At 45.0% G+C, this 8,143-nt stretch overlaps 1 protein-coding gene across 17 annotated transcripts in view; it reads left to right on the top strand.

Moving 5' to 3' along the window:
• The window catches only part of NIN (ninein), a 132,617-nt gene that overhangs the window by 696 nt on the left and 123,778 nt on the right, over positions 1–8,143 (top strand). For 14 of the 17 annotated variants that reach the window (XM_019630477.1, XM_019630467.1, XM_019630474.1 and 11 more), the window contains exons 2-3: positions 503–840; positions 2,218–2,289. The gene's annotated coding sequence lies outside the window, so the exon portion shown is untranslated. Of the gene's footprint in view, positions 1–339; positions 841–1,662; positions 1,757–2,217; positions 2,290–8,143 lie in introns of those variants that run through there. The other 3 variants (XM_019630469.1, XM_019630468.1, XM_019630470.1) reach the window with 3 other exon arrangements.

Here is an 8,143-nt window from a genome sequence, read left to right as displayed (position 1 = left end):
AGAGAGAGAGAGAGAGAGAGAGAGAGAGAGAGAGAGAGAGAGAGAGAGAGAGAGAGAGATTATATAACGATGTCTTCTAAAATGAAAGACTTGGTGAAAACTCACCTGGGTTATACAGCTCTCACAAACAATTGAAAACATTCCTTTAATTCCATACCGTTTATTGTCATGGGAGCTAATAGACAGGTAGGAGGTTTCCACCCACTTGTTTGCAAAGCAGAAAACTGATAAGTTCTATGTTGTGGCTTTTATATCAGACACGCGGGGGCAGCAGTGAGCCAGTGAGGCGCGTAAACAATAACCTTTGAGCTAAAAAGTTTGACTCTAGTCATTGAGATGTCAGCTAGCTAGCTCTGTTTAAAATAATTTAAACCAAACAGAAACGCTTTTAGACCTTTTAAAATGAAATATTATTAGTATTTACTCTTCTAGCATATGCTTCCTTACTTCCCAGATGTTTTTGCTTTTCCTACTGACATTTTCCTTTTTTTAACCCATTTAGGAGTTTGATCATTTTAAAGCTGAGAAACCTCTTCCCGACCATTCCAAGTGGAAGCCTGGGGAGAGGAGCAAGCGATTCCAACCCCACAGGCACAAACGCGAGCTCTGTGCGGTGCAGCGGTAACAAGGACCGCCTTTGCGGAGGAGAACCCACAGTGGGCCGCGGTGCCAGCGTTGTGCGAGCGGTTGGTTTCCGAGGGCTCCTTTTGAGCTGGGGAAGCAGCAGCACTTCCTCTTCCTCCCCGAGGACGGATTCCGCTCATCCCTGCCTACCTGACAGCTGAAGAGCAAACAGCACGGGCGGCCCTGGTTTTGTTTTCACGGCTGGCAGGAGATTTTGTAAGCAAAGTACCCCAGTTTCCCCTTCTTTTACCCACCCACCCCCACCCCCAAACGACAGGGCAGTGAGAGAGAGAGCTGGAAGCAAAGGGCTGGGGCTGGTGATTGAAGGGGTGTTTACTGAGGGCCGGCTGGTCCACCCAAAGAGGGTGTTGGGCAGTGACGCGGGGGAGGGGGTCTGGGCTGCTCCCCACGTGGCCGCGGAACAGCCCCTCTGGCTGCGCCTGACAGGAGGCCTTTGTTAGGCTGCCGGGCCAGTTTTAATTTTAGACTCGGTCAGGGCTGCCGTCCTGTTCGGGGCTGCCCCTCGCGCAGCTGTGGCTTCTGCTGTCCGGAGTCCTAGCCTACAGGTGTTGCGCTTCCCTTTGCGTTTCCTTGGCAGTGATGAGTTGGGAAAGTGATGATGGTTTTAAAAAGGCGAGATGAGGAAGGCTGCCCCTGGGGCTGAAAACCCTCCTCTGCCCCACTCAGCGCCTCTGCAGCAGCGCGCCCTCCCCTGTCCCATCACCGACCTCCAACCCCGGCGTTTTTAAACCAAACAATTCCAGCCTGAGGCTAGGTGGCCTCATTTTATTGAGCACCCTGAAATGCTAGGCCCTCCTTCCTGCTCTCGCTGAGTGTGGGACCTGTTACCTGGCACCGGCCTGTGGAGTAACCAATGGAGAGGGCAGAGCCGAATCAAACACAAAGCCCCCTCTCCATTCTGCTCCTAAACCACGGGACTTTGCTGATTAAAAAAGGGTTCTTTGTATGTATTATATTTTAAATAGCTTCTTTCTTGCTTTTTATAAAATGTGTTTTTCTTGTGTTATTTCCATGCAGTTTGTCTCTCTGGACCAATCTCAGCATAATTTCACGTTTCTGGTTTTTCGAGCGTGTTTGCAGCCCTGCTGGACATGTGATTGCCAGCGTCCCTGTGTGTATTTTAAAATCTGCATGGAAGCAAAGATTGCCTACGGGGAGTAGGACTGGGAGATGAGGCAGTTTTGCTTTCTTACTTTCTACCCTCCTGTATTGTTTAATCGTTTCCCAAGAAAGGAATTATTTTGTAATGCTTTAAAATAAAGGAATGAGGACAGTTCTCATTAAAGTCAGGGCTATTGCTATGTTGGACATGCCCTCAGCCAGGACTCCACACAGCAGGGTTTTCTCTTCTGTCCTCAAAAATAGATTTACATTCTTGCTCCTACTGGTGTAGTCCCCTTTGCTAAAAGAATATGAAGTGGCCATGCCGTCCTTGGATACCTGTTTCCTGAGGAACAGACTGAGGGCTTCCTTCCTCTGCCCAGCATCCTGCCTGCCCTTCACAATGACTCCCCCCACCCCACCCCACACCTCACCCCCCTCCCCACACGCTACTTTCTTCCTGTTTTTCAGAAGCATGATGCTATCAGGCCCAAGAGTTGGCCAGGGAAGGATTCAATGCAGACAGGACCACTCAGAAAAACAGTAAGATAAGTCCACATATTATCCAATACTTTGAAAAGCAAATTGTCAGGAGAGTAGAAGAGAACTGGCTCCTCTTTCTTTTAACACTTTGTCCTTTGATTTGTATTCTCTCTTTAATCTATCCAGCCTCTAAACACCTGACGACCGCCCACCCTGTGCCTGGCTCTTAGCGGGTCCTGGGTTGTAAAGGGAGGTAGCCACGGTCCCCGCCCAGGGGACCTCACATTCTTGTGAAGGATGCAGCTGAGTGGTGAGCTTTCTGCGAGATGGGCAGGCAGGGGCCATAGCCCAGAGCCCAACCCAGCCCCACCAGCCCAGGTCAGGGAAGGTTCTCAGGAGGCGATGCCCGAGCAGAGAGAGCCTAAGGACTGCTGGGCCAAGCAGAGAACAGGAGAAAGGAAACTTGAAATAATAACAAGGTTCTTCTGCTGCTGAGCTTTTCTATGTATGATGGCCGTGTTCTGAACATTTCACATGTATCCTATCACTTAGTTCTCACAGAAAGTGCTCTATGGCTCCCTTTATAAAGTTGAGGTCCCTGAGGCACACACAGGCAGTGATTTTTTTCCAAGGCCATGCAGTTAGGAGTGGTGGAGGCAAGGTTTGAACTGAGGTAATTACGCTCCAGAGCCCTCACTTCAAACCCCTTGATTATCCTGCATTTTGGGTAATGCAAAAAGTGAGGGTGACTAGAACACAGAAGTGCAGGAGCTGGGTTGGAAAGGTAGGCAGAAGCCACACGATGCTAAGGAGCCTGAATTTTATCCTGAAGACGATGAGAGGATTGAAAACAAAGGAGTGCCATGATCAGATTTGGGCTTTAGATAGAGTCGTGCATCTGAGATGGTCAAAGTGAGAGGAGAGGGCGGACGAACCTGAGCTTGGCTGAGGAGACAAGGCTGAGTCCACAGTGGAGTGTGGAGAGAGGAGGCCAATGCTTGCCACCCAGCTTAGGTTACTGAGCCAGGGGTGGTTCTTCTCAGGTATGCTGGGAACACTGCAATAAGAGCTGGCTTAGCAAAAAGGGGAGGAGTCAATTCAGGTGCCTCTGGGGAGCCCATGTGGACATAAAGACCCTCATCAGGTCAGTGGCAAGCAGAACAGAAAAGAGGAAGCAAGGGCCAGAGATCATGTTAAAGCAGTGTTCTACTTTTAAAACTGAAATATAATTAATGCATAACATTAGGTAAGTTTAAGCATGTGGATTTGATTCATTTATATACTGTAATATGATTGCCATTGTAGCATTAGTTACCACCTCTATCATGTCGCATAATTATCATTTCTTACAGCCGGTGTTTTTAATCCAGATAGAACTCAGGGGGTCTGTAAACTCATATGGAAAAAACATTATAGCTTTACTTTCACTTTTATCTTACCAAAAACTATCACATTCTTTGATTATTAGTGCAAAAAAATGCTATAGTAAAATTAGCAATATCTATGGCTTTGTCACCAACAGAAATTGCAGATTTTTCATATCACATTTTAGTTATAAATATCTGTGATTATCATTTGTGTTCATCGCTACTTTAAAGTTGCTATAATTAGACCTGACACTGGATCTGAGTATTTGATACTATATTAGTGCATTTTTACATTGCTGTATCAAAACTTTTTATAATTTTGGAAATTGTATTTCCAAAAATATCCTTTGTGTTTTATTTTATGCATTATAAAGCATTATTTTGAGAAGCAATCCAAAGTCTTCATCATATTGTCGGGAAGTTTAATGATATAAAAAAAAGTTAAGAACACCTGACTTTAAGGTAAAGTAAGTAATGGTTGTGAATGATTGGAGATGAGGGGTGAGGGGGAAGGAGGAAAACAAGGAAACTTCATGAATACCTGACTGAGTCACTGCGTGATTCATGGTGACACCTCCACCATGGAGAACACATAGTGAGCAGAGGTTTGGAGAGGACGGTGATGAGGATCTGCTTTGGTGAAGATGCTGGGTGTGAGAAGCCAATAGGACGAGCAATTGGAGCTGTCCAGTGGAAAGATGGAAATATGGCTACAAAGTTCAGGAGCAACCACAAGAACGAAAATCTCATTTCAGAGTCAACGGCATAGACTCGTCGCTGAACAAACATATGCAGGAAGGACATGTGAGATGGGAAGATAAGAGGTCTGAGCTGGAGGTCCCTAAGGGAACCGAGGAAAGAGTGGGTAGCAAAGGAGACCAAGGTCAAGTGATCAGAGAGGAGGGAGAGGAGCCAAGAGGACTAGCCTTCAGTGGCCAGGGCAGAAAGGACACAGGTGAGAGTGGTGTCAACATTGTCAGAGGCAGTAGAGAGGCCAGACTGCATGAGGACCAATCAGAGGCCACAGAGTCTGGCAGTGGTGACTCTAGGAGATGGTGCCCAAAAGCTGCAAAAAAAAAAAACCCAGATCTCAGTGAATGGAGGAATGAGGAAATAGAGACTTTCTTTGGACTTCTTTCAAGACATTTAATGGAGAAGAGGAGGGGAGGAGTCAGGAAGTCACTAAAAAAGAATTAGGCAGGTTGGGTGGCCAGAATCAAGGAGTGACATTTTCTAGTATGTTTGTGGTTTGACAGGGAAGAGCAAGAGCGTGGCCATCCAATGGTGGGAGGTTAGGGAGAGAGGCCCTGAGGAGGTGGGTGCCGTGTGAGGCCAGCGGCCATCAGGCCATAGGTGGGGGGAAGGGGCAGGGCCATCTGGTCCTCTTCCCTGAGGGAAGACATTCATTGTAACAGAACATACAGCTAGGTGTGGATGAGATGAGAAGAAAACTGAGTGCATTCCTCCGTTCCTGTTTCCTCCAGACAGAAGTAGGGTCAGGGCTTCTGGGCCTGAAATGTATGCAGTTTGGAAGAAGGGCCTGTTTAGGAAAAAGAACACAGAATTTACCAAATCAAAACTAGAGACAAAATGAATATTATTTAGAACGAGAAAAGAAATCGCACAAATTAAAAGTTTTTAAAAAGCTAACAGATAGAACAAACCCTGTAAAGTTCAGAAAATGCTATGATTTATAGTCATCCACTGGCACACCTCTACAATACCATTTTTTCCTCCACACATTTGGCTATAAACTCTGGTCATCTCTGAAATGACAATAATTTTTGTAATATTTTCTAAAGAGAGAGTAGAAGGATAACTCAAGATTCCTCCCAATGTGGTTAGCAGAAATGTGTTTCTTAATATTGATGGGGGGGGTGCATAAAGCTTGCAACTTCACACATGCACCTACTTGCCGTTTGTAGTACTGCTGTAAGGTTCTGCTCTGCAAACAGGAGTTATAATTCTAATGTGATTCCCACTAAAAAAAGAAAAGAAATGTATAATGTATGTCTTAGTCAGCTTGGGCTGCTATAACAGCATAGCATGGACTGGGTGGCATAAACAACAGACATTGATTTCTCACAGTTGGAGGCTGCAAAGTCCAAAATTAGGTTGGCAGCAGGGTTGGGTTCTGGGGAAGACCCTCTTCCTGGTTTGCAGACGGCCACCTTCTCTCTGTGTCCCCACATGGCTGAGAGAAAAGAGCAGGCTCACTGGTCTCTTCTTATAAGGCCACTGATTTCAACATAAGGACACCCCCATCCTCATGACCTCATCTAAACCTAATCCCCACCCAAAAGCCCCATTTCCAGATAGCATCACATGATGGGTTAGGGCTTCAACATATGAACTGGGGGTTGGAGGGCACACACAAAACTTCAGCCAATAATGCAGTAATAACTATTAATGCTGCATTGTCTGGTATGTTCCTGACAGGGAAAGACTTCTGTTTTGACTATGTCCTGAAAACCAAATCCTTTACCTATTGGGTTGTCAGAAAAGTCATGACGCATGTTTGCGACAGATGGCACTAGTTCATTTTTGGAAGTACTAGAGTCATTCGCATCTATGTTATTGCTATGTCATTTGACAGCTGACAGTTCTAGCTTCATTCTAAAAAGAACTGAGCGATTTGGTTGAGTTTTGGAGATCTTATAACAAGTTGAAGATGGAAGACCAAACTGTGCATTTTTGCCATATTTTACTGTTTTACTTCCATAAAGGGAAGAAGGCGCGTCAAGCTTGTGAAAAGTTGCATAAGGTTTACAGTGACAATGCTCTACAAAGAATGTCAGCAGTGCCAACGATGGTTCACAAAATTCCATGCTGGTGATTTTGATCTCAACAATGCTCCTCGGTCAGGGAGGCCTACTGAGGTTGATGATGACAAAATAAAGGCGTTGATCGAGTCAAACCCACATTACATGACACGAGAGATTGCAGAAACATTGAACATCTATCATTCAAGTGTTCACAACCACCTGAAGAAGCTGAGATACATAAGCAAGCTCGATATTTGGGTTCCACATGAACTCAAAGAAGTTCATTTGACAGTGCATATAAACATCTGCAATATGCTCATTAAATGTGAGGAAAACGATCCTTTTTTTGAAATGACTGATAACTGGTGATGAGAAGTGGATTGTTTACAACAATGTGGTGTACAAACGGTCTTGGTCCCAACGTGATGATTCACCTCAAATGACATTGAAAATAGACAGTCATCAGAGGAAGGTTATGCTTTCAGTGTGGTGGGATTTTAAAGGTGTCGTGTTTTTTGAGCTGCTACCAAGGAACCAAACAATTAATTTGAATGTGTACTGTCAGCAATTGGACAGTTTGAATGAATCCATCATCCAGAAATGTCCAGAGCTCAATAATCGTAAAGGAGTTGTGTTCCATCGTGACAATGCAAGACCACACACAAGTTTGATCACCTGTCAAAAATTATTGGAGCTTGGATGGGATGTGTTGACACACCCACCATACTCACCTGACCTTGCGCCATCAAACTTCCACTTATTTCGCTCTCTTCAAAACTCCTTGTGTGGTATAACACTCAATTCAGGTGAGGCTGTAAATCAGCACCTTGTTCAGTTTTTCACAAATAAAAACAGGTCCTTCTATGAACAAGGAATTATGAAGCTTACTGAAAGATGGCAAAAGGTTTTTGAACAAAACGGGCAATATATCATTGATTGATCTTGTTCTTTATATAAATAAATGACCTTTGAAAAACATAGACAAAATACGTCATGACTTTTCCGACAACCAATACAATTTGATGTATCAGAGGATTATAAGAACTTTGCACAGACTAACTTCTGGCTCTGTACATTCAAACCCTGTCTGCCCCCCTCCCCCATGCCTCTGCTGCCAGGCTCTGTGGAACACAGTCCTATCACCTTGTCCCTCCCTGCACCTGAGGCACAGAGGGCAGTAGGAATCCTGGAGCTGCTTCTGTGCTGGATGGCCAGCAGTAACTGAAATCGATACAGAAGTGACCAAACCACATAGATGTTCCCCACTGAACCCAAACTAATTGTGTCTTCAACTTAACTTCTTAGTTGGGTCCCCAAATGCCCACAGCCACTTCATTGCTACCTGACTCAAGGGGAACATATGGAAACAGATGGCATCTTAACCAATCGCAATGGAAATATCTCACTTATGCAAATTTGACAAAAGCAGCACATGAACACATTGCTAGGGCCTGTCTCAGGACCCTGGAAGTGATAGGCTCCTCCAAGCAAGGGGCTTTCCCTTCTTGGTGCATCTACATCTGCCTCAGGGCATTGGCTGTGAATGTGAAGATGGAGCAATGAGACAATCATTTAAAATAAAACAGTTCACAATTTGGTAGTGCTTACAAGGGGAAATGCTATGTGTGTATTAAACCATGTCATCCTCATAACAACCCTATGATGCTGGTACTATGAAATCCTTCATTTTACAGATAGAGAAACCGAGTCACAGAGACGCTAGTCAACTTGCCCGGGGTCACACATGTAGTAAGTGCCAGATCTGGGATTTGAACCCAGGCA

The sequence above is a fragment of the Hipposideros armiger genome, unplaced genomic scaffold (genome assembly GCF_001890085.2).
Source record: "Hipposideros armiger isolate ML-2016 unplaced genomic scaffold, ASM189008v1 scaffold_918, whole genome shotgun sequence".
NCBI lineage: Eukaryota > Metazoa > Chordata > Mammalia > Chiroptera > Hipposideridae > Hipposideros > Hipposideros armiger.
This window is presented reverse-complemented; position numbering and strand designations above follow the sequence as displayed.